The sequence below is a fragment of the Pseudophryne corroboree genome, chromosome 10 (assembly GCF_028390025.1).
Source record: "Pseudophryne corroboree isolate aPseCor3 chromosome 10, aPseCor3.hap2, whole genome shotgun sequence".
Lineage (NCBI taxonomy): Eukaryota > Metazoa > Chordata > Amphibia > Anura > Myobatrachidae > Pseudophryne > Pseudophryne corroboree.
This window is the reverse complement of record NC_086453.1, coordinates 305904834-305923011: the sequence shown is the minus strand read 5'-3', so window position 1 is coordinate 305923011 and position 18178 is coordinate 305904834. Positions and strand designations below refer to the sequence as shown.

The following is an 18178-nucleotide window of genomic DNA, read 5'->3' as shown; positions in this document are numbered from 1 at the left end:
CCACATGCTGTGCCTCCAGACCCCCTACACCACCCGCGGCTCCCACTCCTCTGCCCCTTCACCACCCACAGCACCTCCAGGCCTCCTCCACCATCCACCCCCCTTATATGTCTCCCCCCACACCTGCCCCCCTCCACCCGCAGCATCTGCAGACACCCTCCTTCATCCGCGGTCCCCCCCTCCCCCACCCCTCCCCCACCAATGACACCCCCGCACCTGCCCCTCCACCACCTGCAGCACCTTCCCCATCCGGGCCCTACCCCCACTTCCGCCGCCCCTCCACCCGCAGCATCTACAGACACCATCTGCAGTCGCACCCGCTACATTCTGTACATCGTGCCCTGCAGGTGCTGTTCACGGCGTCGCAAGGGGCTGCGCCTCCTTCACCATCGCACGCCCTTTCATTATGCAATATTTAACCACTAACAAAGGAATGTAGGTAATACTCCATATAATACAAATATTGAACCCCAGAAAGGCATGCAAGGGTTAAGGGGGCGTAGCCCCTTGCGACGGTGTGAAGAGCGCCCGTAGGGCGCGATGAAGCACCTAGTTACTTATACTTATGGACGACGAGTGACGACACAGATGTAGGTACAGCCGTGGCCTACCGTACTGCTGCTTAGTGCTTATATATATAATATACTGTATAACGGACCAGGTGGACACTGTCAGCAGACTGCTAAACAAACTAGTATGAAGAAAGAAAAAAAAACACCACAGGTATACAATGTAGATGGATGGATAGTATAGTATTACTTATACTTATGGACGACGAGTGCACTGACGACACAGAGGTAGGTACAGCCGTGGCCTTCCGTACTGCTGCTTAGTGCTTATATATATGATATACTGTATAACGGACCTGGTGGACACTGTCAGCAGACTGCTAAACAAACTAGTATGAAGAAAGAAAAAAAAAAACACCACAGGTATACAATGTAGATGGATGAATAGTATAGTATTACTTGTACTTATGGACGACGAGTGACGACACAGAGGTAGGTACAGCCGTGGCCTACCGTACTGCTGCTTAGTGCTTATATATATGATATTATACTGTATAACGGACCTGGTGGACACTGTCAGCAGACTGCTAAACAAACTAGTATGAAGAAAGAAAAAAAAAAACACCACAGGTATACAATGTAGATGAATGGATGGATAGTATAGTATTACTTATACTTATGGACGACGAGTGACGACACAGAGGTAGGTACAGCCGTGGCCTACCGTACTGCTGCTTAGTGCTTATATATATGATATTATACTGTATAACGGACCTGGTGGACACTGTCAGCAGACTGCTAAACAAACTAGTATGAAGAAAGAAAAAAAAAACACCACAGGTATACAATGTAGATGGATGGATAGTATAGTATTACTTATACTTATGGACGACGAGTGACGCCACAGAGGTAGGTACAGCCGTGGCCTACCGTACTGCTGCTTAGTGCTTATATATATGATATACTGTATAACGGACCTGGTGGACAGTGTCAGCAGACTGCTAAACTAGTATGAAGAAAGAAAAAAAAAACACCACAGGTATACAATGTAGATGGATGGATAGTATAGTATTACTTATACTTATGGACGACGAGTGACGACACAAAGGTAGGTACAGCCGTGGCTTACCGTACTGCTGCTTAGTGCTTATATATATGATATACTGTATAACGGACCTGGTGGACACTGTCAGCAGACTGCTAAACAAACTAGTATGACTATGAAGAAAGAAAAAAAAAACACCACAGGTATACAATGTAGATGGATGGATAGTATAGTATTACTTATACTTATGGACGACGAGTGCACTGACGACACAGAGGTAGGTACAGCCGTGGCCTACCGTACTGCTGCTTAGTGCTTAATTATATATATAATATATTGTATAATTGACCTGGTGGACACTGTCAGCAGACTGCTAAACAAACTAGCATGAAGAAAGAAAAAAAACACACCACAGTGTTTTTCAGGCAGACAAACGTATACTGGACTGGTGGTCACTGTCAGCAAAACTGTGCACTGTACTCCTGCTATAACTGCTCCCCAGTCCCCACAATTAGGCAGTGTGAGCAGTGCACTCAGCACAGATATATCATGCAGCAGTGCAGCACACTGAGTGAGCACAGATATGGTGGAGCGTTTTTTTTCAGGCAGAGAAACAACGGATTAAACTCAAAACCCTGCACTGTTTTCCCTAACAGCTGCTCCCCGTCCCCAATCCTCCCCACAATTAAAACTAAGTCACTCAGTTTTTTTTTTTTTTCTAATACAACGGAGAGGACGCCAGCCACGTCCTCTCCCTATCAATCTCAATGCACGTGTGAAAAATGGCGGCGACGCGCAGCTCCTTATATAGAATCCGAGTCTCGCGAGAATCCTACAGCGGGATGATGACGTTCGGGCGCGCTCGGGTTAACCGAGCAAGGCGGGAGGATCCGAGTCGCTCGGACCCGTGTAAAAAAAAGGTGAAGTTCGGGCGGGTTCGGATTCCGAGGAACCGAACCCGCTCATCACTACTGAAAATACAGAGGGGTGGTATGCCCCAGTGAGTGTCTCCCAGCAGTAATGGGGCGGGCAGCACACCAGAGAGCTGAGCGGATGGGTACTCGGGGTGCTGGCAGCCGCATCAGTTGAGGGTAAGGCATGGCATGCACAGCTGCTCAATGCAGACCCGCACTCTCCCACCAGCATTCTCCACTAACCTGCACAGATGCCGATGATCCCCAGAGCACGGGCTAAAGACCCTGCTAGGGTCATGTGACTAGGAGAGCAGCAGCCACTCATAGCAGAGTCTTTAATTTACCAGCCAATGATACGGCAAAGAGTCGCCAGCTGGCCAGATGGTTCCGCCTCCTCCTGTGTCATCATTGCTGGAATATTCACGTGCGTGGCAGCTGCCGCCCCATGCTGTACTTTGCTTGAGCTGTGGGCTGGGCATGGTGAGACTTGTAGTTCCACAACACATTCACTGTAGCATTTCCCATTACTTTCTAGAAGCACACTGTCTACTGGTGGTCCTCTGCTGCTGCCTTTCTCTACAACATTGTGCAAGCAGCTGCTCTTTGGTATGTCTGGCTCTATTAATATATGGACCAGGACCATAACTAGGTGTGTGCCAATGGTACATTGCCCACATCACAAATGCACTGAGGGCGCACATCTAGCAGCACAGCCCCCTGCCCCCACACTGCCGCTATCTCCAGTCACTACTCACTCCGTCTTCGAGTCCCTCCACCTAATGTGTAAAAAAGGGGTTCGGTATGCCAGAGTCCCGGCTTGCAGTTGCCTGGCCGGGGGGGGAGCTTACAATTTTTATGCCCTACCACATGTACACACATACACACTAGGGTTAATTTTGTTGGGGGCCAATTAACCTATCAGCATATTTTTTTATTGTGGGAGGAAACCGGAGTACACGGAGGAAACACATGCAAGTACGGGGAGAATATACAAACTTCACACAGTTTTGGCCATGGTGGGAATTGAACCCATGACCTGAGTGCTTTGAGGCAGTAATGCTAATCATTATACAATCCATGCTGCCCTTAAAAATCACACCTGGCAGCTATCTAGTCATTGACAGCCTTCCGGAAGTATTCAGCCAGCCCAGCACTTGGACATTTTTGGCTGAAATCAGAAATGCCCTCCCGATTCCATGATCTGTCGGTGAGCCCTCTGAGACCTGCCAGGCCCTTGCAGCTGCTTTGGTTGCCAAGTGGTAAATCCGCTACTGCACAGTGGCAAGTTTGCTAACTTAATTGTCAGACCTTGTATAATAGAGTCACACTAAAAGCACTGATATGTAGTAAATGCAGTCACTGACTGAGGGGCGTAGTAATGGATATTATAAGTGATGGGATACCTGCTAATAGGGGATAAGCGACATGCTACAATCAGTGTGTGCGTGTGTGCGGGGGGCACTGATATACAATTATTACCAGTTATTTATATAGCGCACACATATTACGCAGCGCTTTACAGAGAAAATATTTTCCCATTCACATCGGTCCCTGCCCCAGTGGAGCTTACAATCTATATTCCCTATCACATGTACACACACATTCACACTAGGGTTAATTTTGTTGGGAGCCAATTAACCTACCAGTATATTTTTGGTTTGTGGGGGGAAACCTGAGTACCCGGAGGAAACCCACGCAAGTACGGGGAGAATATACAAACAATGCAGGCACCCATACCATACTGCACCCCTCAGCCAGTGTGACTGTATATATCTGTGCCCCACTGATTGTAGCAGGCATCTTCCATACATGGTAGTACTTAAATAGAGTATTATAGCATTGTTATATCACCAGTCAGTATGTGCCTCCTCTCCAGCCATGATTGTAGCAGGCAGTTATTAGACACTGTACGTAGATAACACTTTCCACACCCCTTTCCCTCTCCTGTCTGATTGGAACTTGAAGTTGGTGGATGTTATATAAAATGTAATAAATACTCTAATAAAGTACACTGGAAGACCTCATGTTTTTTTCTGTGCACATTCTGGCTCATCTCACTAAGCACTTGATGTCATACACACGTGTGTCATGACTGGTCATACGCACAGAACTGTAGGACTGGAGACACAGGCATGCGCTGGAGCTTGCACCCAACAGCTGTATAATCACTCACAGCCTGATGGGGGTATTTAGCCTGCCCAGCTCTCAGACAATTTCGGTTAATCTCATGGTCCATCAAAAATGCCCTTTGTACAGCCTTGTCGGAGGGCCCCCTGGGACCAGCAGGGCTCCCTGAGACCAACAGGGCCCTAAGCAGCTGCTATGGTTGCCTTGTGATAAATACTCCTCTGAGTGAGGCAGTGATGTGCCGCTATCAGTGAGGCGGGGATGTGCCGCTGTCAGTGAGGCGGGGATGTGCCGCTGTCCTTGAGGCGGGGATGTGCAGCTGTCAGTGAGGCAGTGATGTGCCGCTGTCTGTGAGGCGGTGATGTGCTGCTGTCAGTGAGGCACTGATGTGCTGCTGTCAGTGAGGCATGATGTGCTGCTGTCAGTGAGGCAGTGATGTGCCGCTGTCAGTGAGTCGGGGATGGGCCGCTGTCAGTGAGCTGGGGATGCACCGCTGTCAGTGAGGTGGTGATGCGTTGCTGTCAGTGAGGTGGGGATATGCTGCTGTCAGTGAGGTAGTGATGTGCTGCTGTCAGTGATGCAGGCATGTGCTGCTGTCAGTAAGGCTGTGTATGCTGCTGTCAGTGAGGCGGGGGGGTGCTGCTGTCAGTGAGGCAGTGATGTGCTGCTGTCAGTGAGGCGGGAATGTGCTGCTGTCAGTGAGACAGTGTATGTGCTGCTGTCAGTGAGGCGGGGTGTGCTGCTGTCAGTGAGGCAGTGATGTGCTGCTGTCAGTGAGGCGGGAATGTGCTGCTGTCAGTGAGGCGGGGGTGTGCTGCTGTCAGTGAGGCGGGGGCGTGCTGCTGTCAGTGAGGCAGTGATGTGCTGCTGTCAGTGAGGCGGGAATGTGCTGCAGTCAGTGAGACAGTGTGTGTGCTGCTGACAGTGAGGCAGGGATGTGCTGTAATAAAACACAGAGGAAGCTGCTCAAATCAGTCTAGCAGAACTTTTCAAGTGCATGAAAGGGAGGGGTCATACCAAACGGAAAACAGAAAGGGGAGTTTTTCCCCAGGGAATACTACTTGGAGATCCCATGGGTGGCTCCTAGGTAAGCTAGCTATCAATTTGTAATATAACACATTGATCTGGAGTACAGGGATCCTTGACAAAGTACACTAGGTGCTCAAAACACATTGGAGACCATTCAGTAGTAGTCAGTGGTACCATCGGCATATCCAGCCCCTGCCTTCGTCTGCCACACGCCACATTATCTCCTTGACTAGTGGAGCCAGGTGCTGGTTCCAAAATACGGGGACCCATACATCTCCTCCCCCACAACCCCCCCCCCCCCTCTGTAATTTTGGAACGAGGACGGTTCAAGAGTCCGCTGCTGGTTGTTAAAATACGGGGGACCGATACTTCTTCCCCCCCCCCTGTATTTTAGCAACCAGGACCAGCTCAAAGAGCCAGGCACCCCCCACATGAGATTGTCCGGGTTCTAAAAGTAAAATTACGATGGTTGCAATGTTTCCGATTGATGTTTCGATGTTTTTGAAAAAAAATATTTTTCAACTAAAATCATTTTACATAGGGTTCATTTCATGTTCTTCACCTAATTAATTTAAAAAAAAGACAATTTCTGAGCAGTTTGTTTGTAAGTTAAGTGGTTAAACATTTTTACAGGCAGAAGCATGCACGGATATCACTGATCTGTGCATGCTTCTGTCAAAATGTGCACCTTGCAATGCAAATCTAGTCTGAATTTTCGCCAGATGTAGCATGCAGGTAGGGTTTTTTACTAAAAACTTGCACTGCTTTACATTTGCGAATTTCGGCACTAACTCGCACCTTCTTAAATTGCGAGAAGGTGCAAGTTGGAATTTGCCTGAAAACCCACACTGCATTACGGGCCTAATTCAAGGTTGATTGCAAAACAACATTTTCCTCTAATGGGCAAAACCCTGTTGCACTGCAGGTGTGGCGGATGTAACATGTGCAGAGAGAGTTAGATTTGGGTGGGGTGTGTTCAAACTGAAATCTAAATTGCAGTGTGAAAATAAAGCAGCCAGTATTTACCCTGCACAGAAACAAAATAACCCACTCAAATCTAACTCTCTCTGCACATGTTACATCTGCCACGCCTGCAGTGCAACATGGTTTTGCCCATTAGAGGAAAATGTTGTTTTGCAAACAACCTTGAATTAGCTCTATGGGGGTCTTTCCGAGTTGTTCGCTCGGTAAATTTCTTCGCATCGCAGCGATTTTCCGCTTAGTGCGCATGCGCAATGTTCGCACTGCGACTGCGCCAAGTAAATTTGCTATGCAGTTAGGAATTTTACTCACGTTTTTTTCTTCGTTCTGGTGATCGTACTGTGATTGACAGGAAGTGGGTGTTTCTGGGCGGAAACTGGCCGTTTTATGGGTGTGTGTGAAAAAACGCTACCGTTTCTGGGAAAAACGCGGGAGTGGCTGGAGAAACGGAGGAGTGTCTGGCCGAACGCTGGGTGTGTTTGTGACGTCAAACCAGGAACGACAAGCACTGAACTGATCGCAGATGCCGAGTAAGTTTCGAGTTACTCAGAAACTGCACAGAGATGTCTTATCGCAACATTGCGAATCTTTCATTCGCAATTTTAAGAAGCTAAGATTCACTCCCAGTAGGCGGCGGCTTAGCGTGTGCAAAGCTGCTAAAAGCAGCTTGCGAGCGAACAACTCGGAATGACCCCCTATATCCGGCGCCTTGCATTGCAGGATGGTTTGTCCCAGTTGTAAAGCTACAGATGTAGCCACCTTTATCTTGAGTGGCCGCGGCGGTTGTCCCGTTCGACCATACGCAGCGTACTGTGGCGTAGCGAGGCGCGCCTAGCCACAGAGAGGCTATCTAATCGCACGGAGACAGACATTTGACGTTTGGCGTTACCTTTACGTGTAATACCTGCGATCAGCCACCAGATGTCGCTTTTTACAATCACCACTGCGCATGCGTGTGGTCTCCCGTAAAATACAATACTGACATACATAATAAGGACTACTTTACTAAGGCGTCTCATTACGCTGCATACAGCAAATACTGTACTCATTACGCTGCATTATTTAATACAGTACTGTACAGTATATACAGTACGACACCGACGCAAATACAGTAGTACAGCATACAGTATATGATCCATCTACAATACTTTATGAATACTGTATGTGAGCGTGCAAGTCCCGCAGACAAAACACAGTACTGTAAAACCAGTAGTGTACACTGTCGCAAATGGATGTGTGTTACAAGTTCACTATTGCCTCTCAAGATTAGGAATTTTCTACAGTGTTATCGTCCTAATCCCGTAGCCATTACAGCATAATCAAAACCAACGGATTTATACATTTGTCTGCGGCGAAGTGGTGAAGTGTTTCGCTTCCTATACTCAGAGTCCAGGGTTCGATTCCTTAAGTACTGTACGAATGCATGTTACTGTAGTTTTTTTCAGACACTTTATTATTTTTTTTATTCACATACTGCAAACCAGGGCATACAGTAGCTGCATGAGCGGTTCTATGCGATCGAGTCCGGTGTACCATAATGTGCAGGTTCTATGCAGGTTAAGGTACTATGCTCCGTACACAGTACACATACAATTCTGTAGCTGGGCAGACTGAATAGAAATGGCTACCACCTATGACTCCTTGCCCCACAGAGGCCCTAGGCTACGGAGCAAGTAATAGTCCAGATTGTACAGACTATGGGGCAATGCTGAATGAGCGTCACAATCCCCTAGCTAAAATACACAGTATGCATATTATGGTACACCGGACTCGATGACATACTGTAGCACACTGGCAAAATGGCCGCCGCCCCTGAACCCTTGTGCAGGTTATGGGGCAATGCTGAAGGAGCGTCACAATCCCCTAGCCAAAATACACAGGGGAGGGATAAGCTACTGTAGGATTGCATACAGTATTACGGTACACCGGACTCAATCGCATAGCACACTGTCAAAACGACCACTACCCATGAACCCCCACCTCCTGAACCCCCACCTCGTGGCAGGCAGCAGTTGGGTATGGAATGAGAAATGGCATAAGCTGTGCAGGCTACGGGGCGATGCTGAAGGAGCGTCACAATCCCCTAGCCAAAATACACAGAGATACTGTAAGCGAGGTCTATGCACATTACAGTACTGTACGTTACACCGGGCTCGGTCGCATAGCAAACTGACAAAACACAAGTTTTACAGTACATACAGTAAAGCAGGCCAAAGCTGCAGGAGAGTTTCTACTGTAAAGGTTCTATGCACCGTACGGTAATGTACACATACCTGTACAATTCTATAGCAGGGCAGACTCAATTGAAATGGCTACCGCCTGTGACTCCTACAGTAGCTCCTAGGAGGCACTCAGCTATGGAGCAAATAACAGCACAGATTTTGCAGGCTACGGGGCAATGCTGAAGGAGCGTCACAATCCCCTAGCTACAATACACAGGGGTGATAGAGATAATCGAGTGGCTGGAGGGGGGTCCCCTTGATTTAAGGGGCCCCCACTCCTCCAGGGTACTCCGGCCAGGTGTGACTAGTTGGGTATTTAATTCCATGGCCGCAGGGACCTGTATAAAAGTCTCCCCCGGCTGTGCATTATCTGTCCAGCTAGTGGAGCCCAGTGCTGATTCAAAAAATATGGGGAACCCCTACGCTTTTTTTGTCCCCCTTATTTTTTGCACCAGGACCAGGCGCAGAGCCCGGTGCTGGTTCTAAAAAGATGGGGGATCCCGTGTCCATTTTTTCCGTATTCCTTCCGGAATTCGACTGCAATTGCATATACAGTACTGTACCCCTTAATGTCACTGCTTACAGTATACAGTATTTAGACATGAGCTTGTGTACAGTATCTGTCATGAGGTGCTTTTTTCACTGACACTATAACTTTTTTCTATTGTGATATACTGTACAGAGGCGGCAAACTAGCCAAACGGGAATAATCAGCTTCTGCAGAATAAAATGAGATGCTACAGTACATGCCTATATTCTGTGAGTGACTGCGGCTCTATGAAATTAAATCAGAAAATTTAAATATGAAATGCATTACTAATGTGTGGCATTACTGTACTGTATGTGTATAAGGTGTACTACAATATTTTCTGGTGTAACATAAGGAAAGGGCACTACTGCATGGTCTAATGCAGTGGTTCTCAAACTTGGTCCTCAGGACCCCACACAGTGCATGTTTTGCAGGTAAACCAGCAAGTGCACAGATGTATTCATTACTAACTGACACATTTTAGAAGGTCCATACAGTAGGTGGAGCTAATTTTTTCACTTGTGATTCTGTGAGACCTGCAAAACCTGCACTGTGTGGGGTCCTGAGGACTGAGTTTGAGAACCTGTGGTCTAATGTAAATAAAGATGAATGTGGTGGGGTGTAATGTGAATAAGGGGCATTACTGTTAGGAGTAATGTGGTACTATGATATGATGTCATGAGAATAAGAGACACCACTGCATGATATAATGTGAATAAAGTTGCAGTACTGTGTTGTGTCATTTCATCTTCGGGTATTATTGTGTTACCATGCCCCTTCCCAGCAAGAACATACTGTACACTGTTTTGGGCTGGCACTAAATGTGCACATTGTTCTTATTTAGATTATAGGGGGTAGGAGCGCCAAAATGGGTGATGGTGCTGGGAAAGGGGTGCAGGGTTAGAGGCGGAACTACGTAGCATCTGTGCAAGAGGGCATCAGCCAAAATCTAGCCTAGGGCATCATGTTGGTCAGGTTTGGCTCTGATAATACTGTATACTGTACTCTTACTGTACTTTGCATTCAATACAGATACTGTTTGCACACAGGTTTTACATGAATCATTGGCAATGCTGCAGGAGTGTCTCATTAGGCAATCTAAAATATACCACGACTATGGGTGGGGATACAGTAGGGAAGTTCTGTCACCATAAGCTGTCTGCTGTGTATAGCATATTTCCATCTGAGATGCATTTGTGTGTTTGTAATAAGAAAAAAACATTTTACTGTACATTTAGTGGATACAGTATTTCTCCCCCATAATGACATATCATACTGTACAGGTACCCTCATGTACTGTACCGTACCATACTGTAAAATTGAATATTTATTGGAAAAACATCAATATTAATGTAAAAATAAAGTATTACAACATCCGATTCCATGTACTGCACTGATCAAAATGTACAGTATTGGAGAGAAAAAAAAAAATGTTAAAGTGAATGTCACGGGAACACATTAAAAATAAGGTTGGCACTTCCTTCCCATTGGTGTTGGTTTACAGTATGCCGTAGTGTACTCGGACGCTCATGTAATTGCATTTCAAAGGCACAGTATTTTCCATCGTCTCCCCCCTACCCCCATCGCCCTTCCCCCCTGGGGGCCTGCACAGGGAAGGAAATTCAGGTCCTGTGCAATGCACAAACGCTGAAGATCTACAGTACTGTTTTGCTTAGTTGGTAGCGCCAGAATACACTCATTTCATTCACGCTGTTTGGGTGCATTTAGCGTAAAGAATCGCTCCTGCAGATGTACTTTGATTTATGTGAAACCTGTGTGCATCCTTCCATTGACTGTCTTACAATGGAAATAAAATAATACAGTGCATTATTACAGAAAAAAAAAAAAAAAAAAAAAAGAAAGAAAGCACATCATGTCTCGAACCCTGGACCCCCAGTGAGGGAGGTGGGAGCCTTCACCCCTAGCCCACGACGCCTCATGAGAGATTTCTAATTTCATGTGTGAAAGTACTGCAAACAGCGCCCGGCCCTCGCCCCATTGCTGTTGGTTTATGCCTTAGAGGACTCGGACGCTCGCATTTGTAAAGCACGGTGTTTTCCTCCGCCTCCTGCTAGCCTGTTGCCCTTCCCCCATGGGAGCCTGCACAGATCATGCAGTAGACAGGGAGGGAATGCAGGTCATGTGCAATACACAAACGCCCACTGTAGTACTATTTTGCTCACTTACAGTACCGTACTGTAGGTTGCATTTAGCGTAAAGAATCGCTCCTGCAGATGTACTTTGATTTATGTGAAACCTGTGTGCATCCTTCCATTGGATGTACTGTATTGGAGAGAAAAAAAAAATGTTAAAGTGAATGTCACGGGAACACATTAAAAATAAGGTTGGCACTTCCTTCCCATTGGTGTTGGTTTACAGTATGCCGTAGTGTACTCGGACGCTCATGTAATTGCATTTCAAAGGCACAGTATTTTCCATCGTCTCCCCCCTACCCCCATCGCCCTTCCCCCCTGGGGGCCTGCACAGGGAAGGAAATTCAGGTCCTGTGCAATGCACAAACGCTGAAGATCTACAGTACTGTTTTGCTTAGTTGGTAGCGCCAGAATACACTCATTTCATTCACGCTGTTTGGGTGCATTTAGCGTAAAGAATCGCTCCTGCAGATGTACTTTGATTTATGTGAAACCTGTGTGCATCCTTCCATTGACTGTCTTACAATGGAAATAAAATAATACAGTGCATTATTACAGAAAAAAAAAAAAAAAAAGAAAGAAAGCACATCATGTCTCGAACCCTGGACCCCCAGTGAGGGAGGTGGGAGCCTTCACCCCTAGCCCACGACGCCTCATGAGAGATTTCTAATTTCATGTGTGAAAGTACTGCAAACAGCGCCCGGCCCTCGCCCCATTGCTGTTGGTTTATGCCTTAGAGGACTCGGACGCTCGCATTTGTAAAGCACGGTGTTTTCCTCCGCCTCCTGCTAGCCTGTTGCCCTTCCCCCATGGGAGCCTGCACAGATCATGCAGTAGACAGGGAGGGAATGCAGGTCATGTGCAATACACAAACGCCCACTGTAGTACTATTTTGCTCACTTACAGTACCGTACTGTAGGTTGCATTTAGCGTAAAGAATCGCTCCTGCAGATGTACTTTGATTTATGTGAAACCTGTGTGCATCCTTCCATTGGATGTACTGTATTGGAGAGAAAAAAAAAAATGTTAAAGTGAATGTCACGGGAACACATTAAAAATAAGGTTGGCACTTCCTTCCCATTGGTGTTGGTTTACAGTATGCCGTAGTGTACTCGGACGCTCATGTAATTGCATTTCAAAGGCACAGTATTTTCCATCGTCTCCCCCCTACCCCCATCGCCCTTCCCCCCTGGGGGCCTGCACAGGGAAGGAAATTCAGGTCCTGTGCAATGCACAAACGCTGAAGATCTACAGTACTGTTTTGCTTAGTTGGTAGCGCCAGAATACATTCATTTCATTCACGCTGTTTGGGTGCATTTAGCGTAAAGAATCGCTCCTGCAGATGTACTTTGATTTATGTGAAACCTGTGTGCATCCTTCCATTGACTGTCTTACAATGGAAATAAAATAATACAGTGCATTATTACAGAAAAAAAAAAAAAAAAAAAAAAAGAAAGAAAGCACATCATGTCTCGAACCCTGGACCCCCAGTGAGGGAGGTGGGAGCCTTCACCCCTAGCCCACGACGCCTCATGAGAGATTTCTAATTTCATGTGTGAAAGTACTGCAAACAGCGCCCGGCCCTCGCCCCATTGCTGTTGGTTTATGCCTTAGAGGACTCGGACGCTCGCATTTGTAAAGCACGGTGTTTTCCTCCGCCTCCTGCTAGCCTGTTGCCCTTCCCCCATGGGAGCCTGCACAGATCATGCAGTAGACAGGGAGGGAATGCAGGTCATGTGCAATACACAAACGCCCACTGTAGTACTATTTTGCTCACTTACAGTACCGTACTGTAGGTTGCATTTAGCGTAAAGAATCGCTCCTGCAGATGTACTTTGATTTATGTGAAACCTGTGTGCATCCTTCCATTGGATGTACTGTATTGGAGAGAAAAAAAAAAATGTTAAAGTGAATGTCACGGGAACACATTAAAAATAAGGTTGGCACTTCCTTCCCATTGGTGTTGGTTTACAGTATGCCGTAGTGTACTCGGACGCTCATGTAATTGCATTTCAAAGGCACAGTATTTTCCATCGTCTCCCCCCTACCCCCATCGCCCTTCCCCCCTGGGGGCCTGCACAGGGAAGGAAATTCAGGTCCTGTGCAATGCACAAACGCTGAAGATCTACAGTACTGTTTTGCTTAGTTGGTAGCGCCAGAATACACTCATTTCATTCACGCTGTTTGGGTGCATTTAGCGTAAAGAATCGCTCCTGCAGATGTACTTTGATTTATGTGAAACCTGTGTGCATCCTTCCATTGACTGTCTTACAATGGAAATAAAATAATACAGTGCATTATTACAGAAAAAAAAAAAAAAAAAAAAAAGAAAGAAAGCACATCATGTCTCGAACCCTGGACCCCCAGTGAGGGAGGTGGGAGCCTTCACCCCTAGCCCACGACGCCTCATGAGAGATTTCTAATTTCATGTGTGAAAGTACTGCAAACAGCGCCCGGCCCTCGCCCCATTGCTGTTGGTTTATGCCTTAGAGGACTCGGACGCTCGCATTTGTAAAGCACGGTGTTTTCCTCCGCCTCCTGCTAGCCTGTTGCCCTTCCCCCATGGGAGCCTGCACAGATCATGCAGTAGACAGGGAGGGAATGCAGGTCATGTGCAATACACAAACGCCCACTGTAGTACTATTTTGCTCACTTACAGTACCGTACTGTAGGTTGCATTTAGCGTAAAGAATCGCTCCTGCAGATGTACTTTGATTTATGTGAAACCTGTGTGCATCCTTCCATTGGATGTACTGTATTGGAGAGAAAAAAAAAATGTTAAAGTGAATGTCACGGGAACACATTAAAAATAAGGTTGGCACTTCCTTCCCATTGGTGTTGGTTTACAGTATGCCGTAGTGTACTCGGACGCTCATGTAATTGCATTTCAAAGGCACAGTATTTTCCATCGTCTCCCCCCTACCCCCATCGCCCTTCCCCCCTGGGGGCCTGCACAGGGAAGGAAATTCAGGTCCTGTGCAATGCACAAACGCTGAAGATCTACAGTACTGTTTTGCTTAGTTGGTAGCGCCAGAATACACTCATTTCATTCACGCTGTTTGGGTGCATTTAGCGTAAAGAATCGCTCCTGCAGATGTACTTTGATTTATGTGAAACCTGTGTGCATCCTTCCATTGACTGTCTTACAATGGAAATAAAATAATACAGTGCATTATTACAGAAAAAAAAAAAAAAAAAGAAAGAAAGCACATCATGTCTCGAACCCTGGACCCCCAGTGAGGGAGGTGGGAGCCTTCACCCCTAGCCCACGACGCCTCATGAGAGATTTCTAATTTCATGTGTGAAAGTACTGCAAACAGCGCCCGGCCCTCGCCCCATTGCTGTTGGTTTATGCCTTAGAGGACTCGGACGCTCGCATTTGTAAAGCACGGTGTTTTCCTCCGCCTCCTGCTAGTCCTCCATTCCCATTATGCATTAGCGAACTCAGACGCTCATATATTTTATATTTTAAAAAGCACGGTGTTTATACATTGTACTGTACATTATTCCTTTTACACAATTACTGTAGTTGCGTCTCCATACACATACAGTACTGTACTCCATACTTTTTCCACCGCTTCCCGTTACGCCTACAGTATTGCCAGAGCTGTAGATCAATCCGCCGCTATACTGTACGATCGAAAGTACTGGATTAGTGGAGCATTAGCCACACAGTGGTGGAGATGTGTAATGCATGATGAGTATCTAGATCGTCTCAACGCGCCTGCCTGTGATTAAACTCAGCTATCGCCTTAGCGTGGCTAAACGCCCGTCTCGGCGGAGAAACAGTCAAGATAAAGTTGGCTACATCTGTACTTCCTTTTCTTTGCATTACTCCCAATTCAGAATCAGCCTCTGTACATTTCTGTTTATTTTTATTTAATGTCTGAAGTGTAGTATCCTTGCATTACCAAAAATCAATAAATTCTCCCAACAAGAATCACATATACAGTATAAACACTATCAATGTGATTTTTTATTTTATTTCTTTTTTAACATTCAAATAATCCAATTTTCTCATCTTAAACCCTTGACCATTAAGGTGTAAGATTGATCTGTGCAAACACTCAGTGGATAGGAAGCATTAGTAGATTCAAACGGAGATAATATGTTTTAAATCAATAGATATCCCTACTGAGTTAAATATTATTGTACACTGACTAAAAGAAGATATGCCTATTTCCAATTGCGGCAGTTATAGAACTGCCTGAAGAGGGTGCACTCCGTGAAGCCAGACAAATCGCTCACACTATGGAACACCTGCTGCTCTTACACTCAATATATCAATTTAAGAATGGAAAATTTAGAACAGTCATATATGCAACAAAGCCGGTGTTCTGTCCTAAATTGTAATTCCAGCTGTGCAAATTCATAATTGCGGAAAAATTAAGTGATCAACGGAAAGTTAAACTTGATTTGCGAAATCCTGCGCGCCCTCTTTGTGGAGCTGGACTGAGAAATAGCCGATAACAATCTCGGAAGCGTTCAGCATCTTTCTATTGTTGATAATGCTACAGTATTGAAGTGTTTTCATCTTATTCTGCTAGCATTGTCTGATTTGTTCGCTTATAATGCTAGGAAGGAATCTTTGACCACAAAATGTTTTGCATAAGATGTGTAAGCGGAAGACAGACAAAAAAAAAAATATTTGTATACAGCGTTTCTCTAATAATTCTTAATGCACTTTATATTTGCAAAAAATAAAGAAATTAATGAGCATAAATGAGCAAAGGGACATTCATTCTATGGATTATCCCTCCCACCCACATAGGTACTAGACCAGGCAGCTATGTTTGGTGTCCTACATACTGTAGATTGCAGTGGTTTGGACGAGCAATATACAGTAGTTACGCAAAACGTATCAGGGAAATGTAGAGTGATATTATCCTTTACTAGCTTCTACTTGCAGTTTCGCCCACATGTATTTCATATTTAATGCCATTTGCAATATTACTGTAGAGCCTCACTGTGTGTGTACAATATTTGTTGTTTCAGCTGTATTGCTTTGAGTGTAATTATAAATATCTCTGCTTGTACTGACTCGAGAATAGGCCACAAAAAGCTGAACAACATGCCAAAAGAATCCAGTTGTCAGCGGTAGAGAGCCTGGTTAGGCCCCAAGACTTTGGAGGGGGTGTGGTCTGATTAGGGCACACCCCCTAAAAGTAATGGTGCCTAACAGGAGGCGGGGCCATGAACCCTTAGGGAAAAATACAGAAAAAATTGTATTTTAAGTGCCTTCCTGGCCACGCTGCAGGCAGCCCAGCACACCGCAGCGTGTGCTGGGCTGAGGAGGAGAGCTGCAGTTGCTGCTGCCAGGCAGGGCCGGTGCAAGGGTGTTCGGTGTCCCCCTGCAAACTATAAATTTGCGCCCTCTCTCCCATACTCAATAAAGGGACAGTGCGCGCCGAAGTCACATGTCGCAAAAGGGTGGGTCAATGCTATACAATAGTACCAATTTCAAAACTGCTAATGATAAGATCGCATGCTGGGGGCCACCTTGCACAGGGCTGATTTGTGGATGCCCCCTGCCTCTGCAGCCAGGCAGCAAAGGCAGATGCAGAGCTGCCCTGAACCTGCTGCCGTTTCCCACGCCAACCAATGGTGCGCCACCGCCCCCGCAACACCATGTTGCTGCCCCGTACACCACGCAATCAGGCAGAGGCATTCACAGATGTGATTGCATCATTCACCCGCGCAGAGTGGGTCCTGTGTGTGACTGTGTGTGCACTGCGGGGGAAAGCGGGGAGATGCGATCACATCTCAGTAGCGACTGCTACTGAATACCCCCCTCAGTTGTCTTGCCTTGTCCCCCTGGCCAGCTCCAACTGTCTCCACTCCATCCCCTCTACAATAAAATAAACTTGGCAGGTGGCAACTGGGAGTGCAGTGTTTAACTTACCTTACTTCGGATGCGGACCCGCTCTGCCTCTGCTGTGTGCGGCTTCACTGGTATGTGTGCTGGAGCTCCCTTTCTGCTGGATAGGGGCTTGGAGCTTCTTCTCGCAATATATATGGGCCGCTCTAATAGCTGTGCAAGCGGGCTGATTTAATGCAAGAATGCTGTGATGGGTTACATGCTTAGGGGGATAGAGCCACAGGTGACAAGTGACCCCTCAGAAAATCTTCCCGCTATAGGTGACCTGCCAGTGCTCGAAGTGGTGGTATGCCATATGCCATACTGCTGTATACTGCCCCACTTTGAATTAACTTTGTATATATATATATATATATATATATATATACACACACACAGTATATTGGGGGTCATTCCGAGTTGATCGCTCGCTAGCAGTTTTTAGTAGCCGTGCAAACGCTATGCCGCCACCCTCTGGGAGTGTTTCTTAGCTTAGCAGAACGGCTACAAAAAAATATTGTGCAGTTTCAAAGTAGCTTCAGACCTACTCAGCCCTTGCGATCACTTCAGACCATTCAGTTCCGGATTTGAAGTCACAAACACGCCCTGCGTTCGCCCAGCCACACCTGCATTTTTCCTGGCATGCCTGCGTTTTTTCGAACACTCCCTGAAAACGGTCAGTTGACACCCAGAAATGCCCACTTCATGTCAATCACTCTGCATTGCGACTGAAAAGCTTCGCTAGACCTTGTGTGAAAATATATCTGCCGTTGTGAAAGTACGTCGCGCGTGCGCACTGCACAGAAGTGCCG

The 18178-nt window shown here is 46.3% G+C and overlaps 1 protein-coding gene across 5 annotated transcripts in view; it reads right to left on the bottom strand.

Annotated features, from left to right (window-relative positions):
- The window catches only part of LOC134966584 (uncharacterized), a 178983-nt gene extending 161403 nt beyond the window's left edge, over positions 1-17580 (bottom strand). For all 5 annotated transcript variants that reach the window (XM_063943455.1, XM_063943456.1, XM_063943458.1 and 2 more), the window contains exon 1: positions 17412-17580. The gene's annotated coding sequence lies outside the window, so the exon portion shown is untranslated. The remainder of the gene's footprint in view (positions 1-17411) is intronic.
- Positions 17581-18178: the final 598 nt, after the last annotated feature.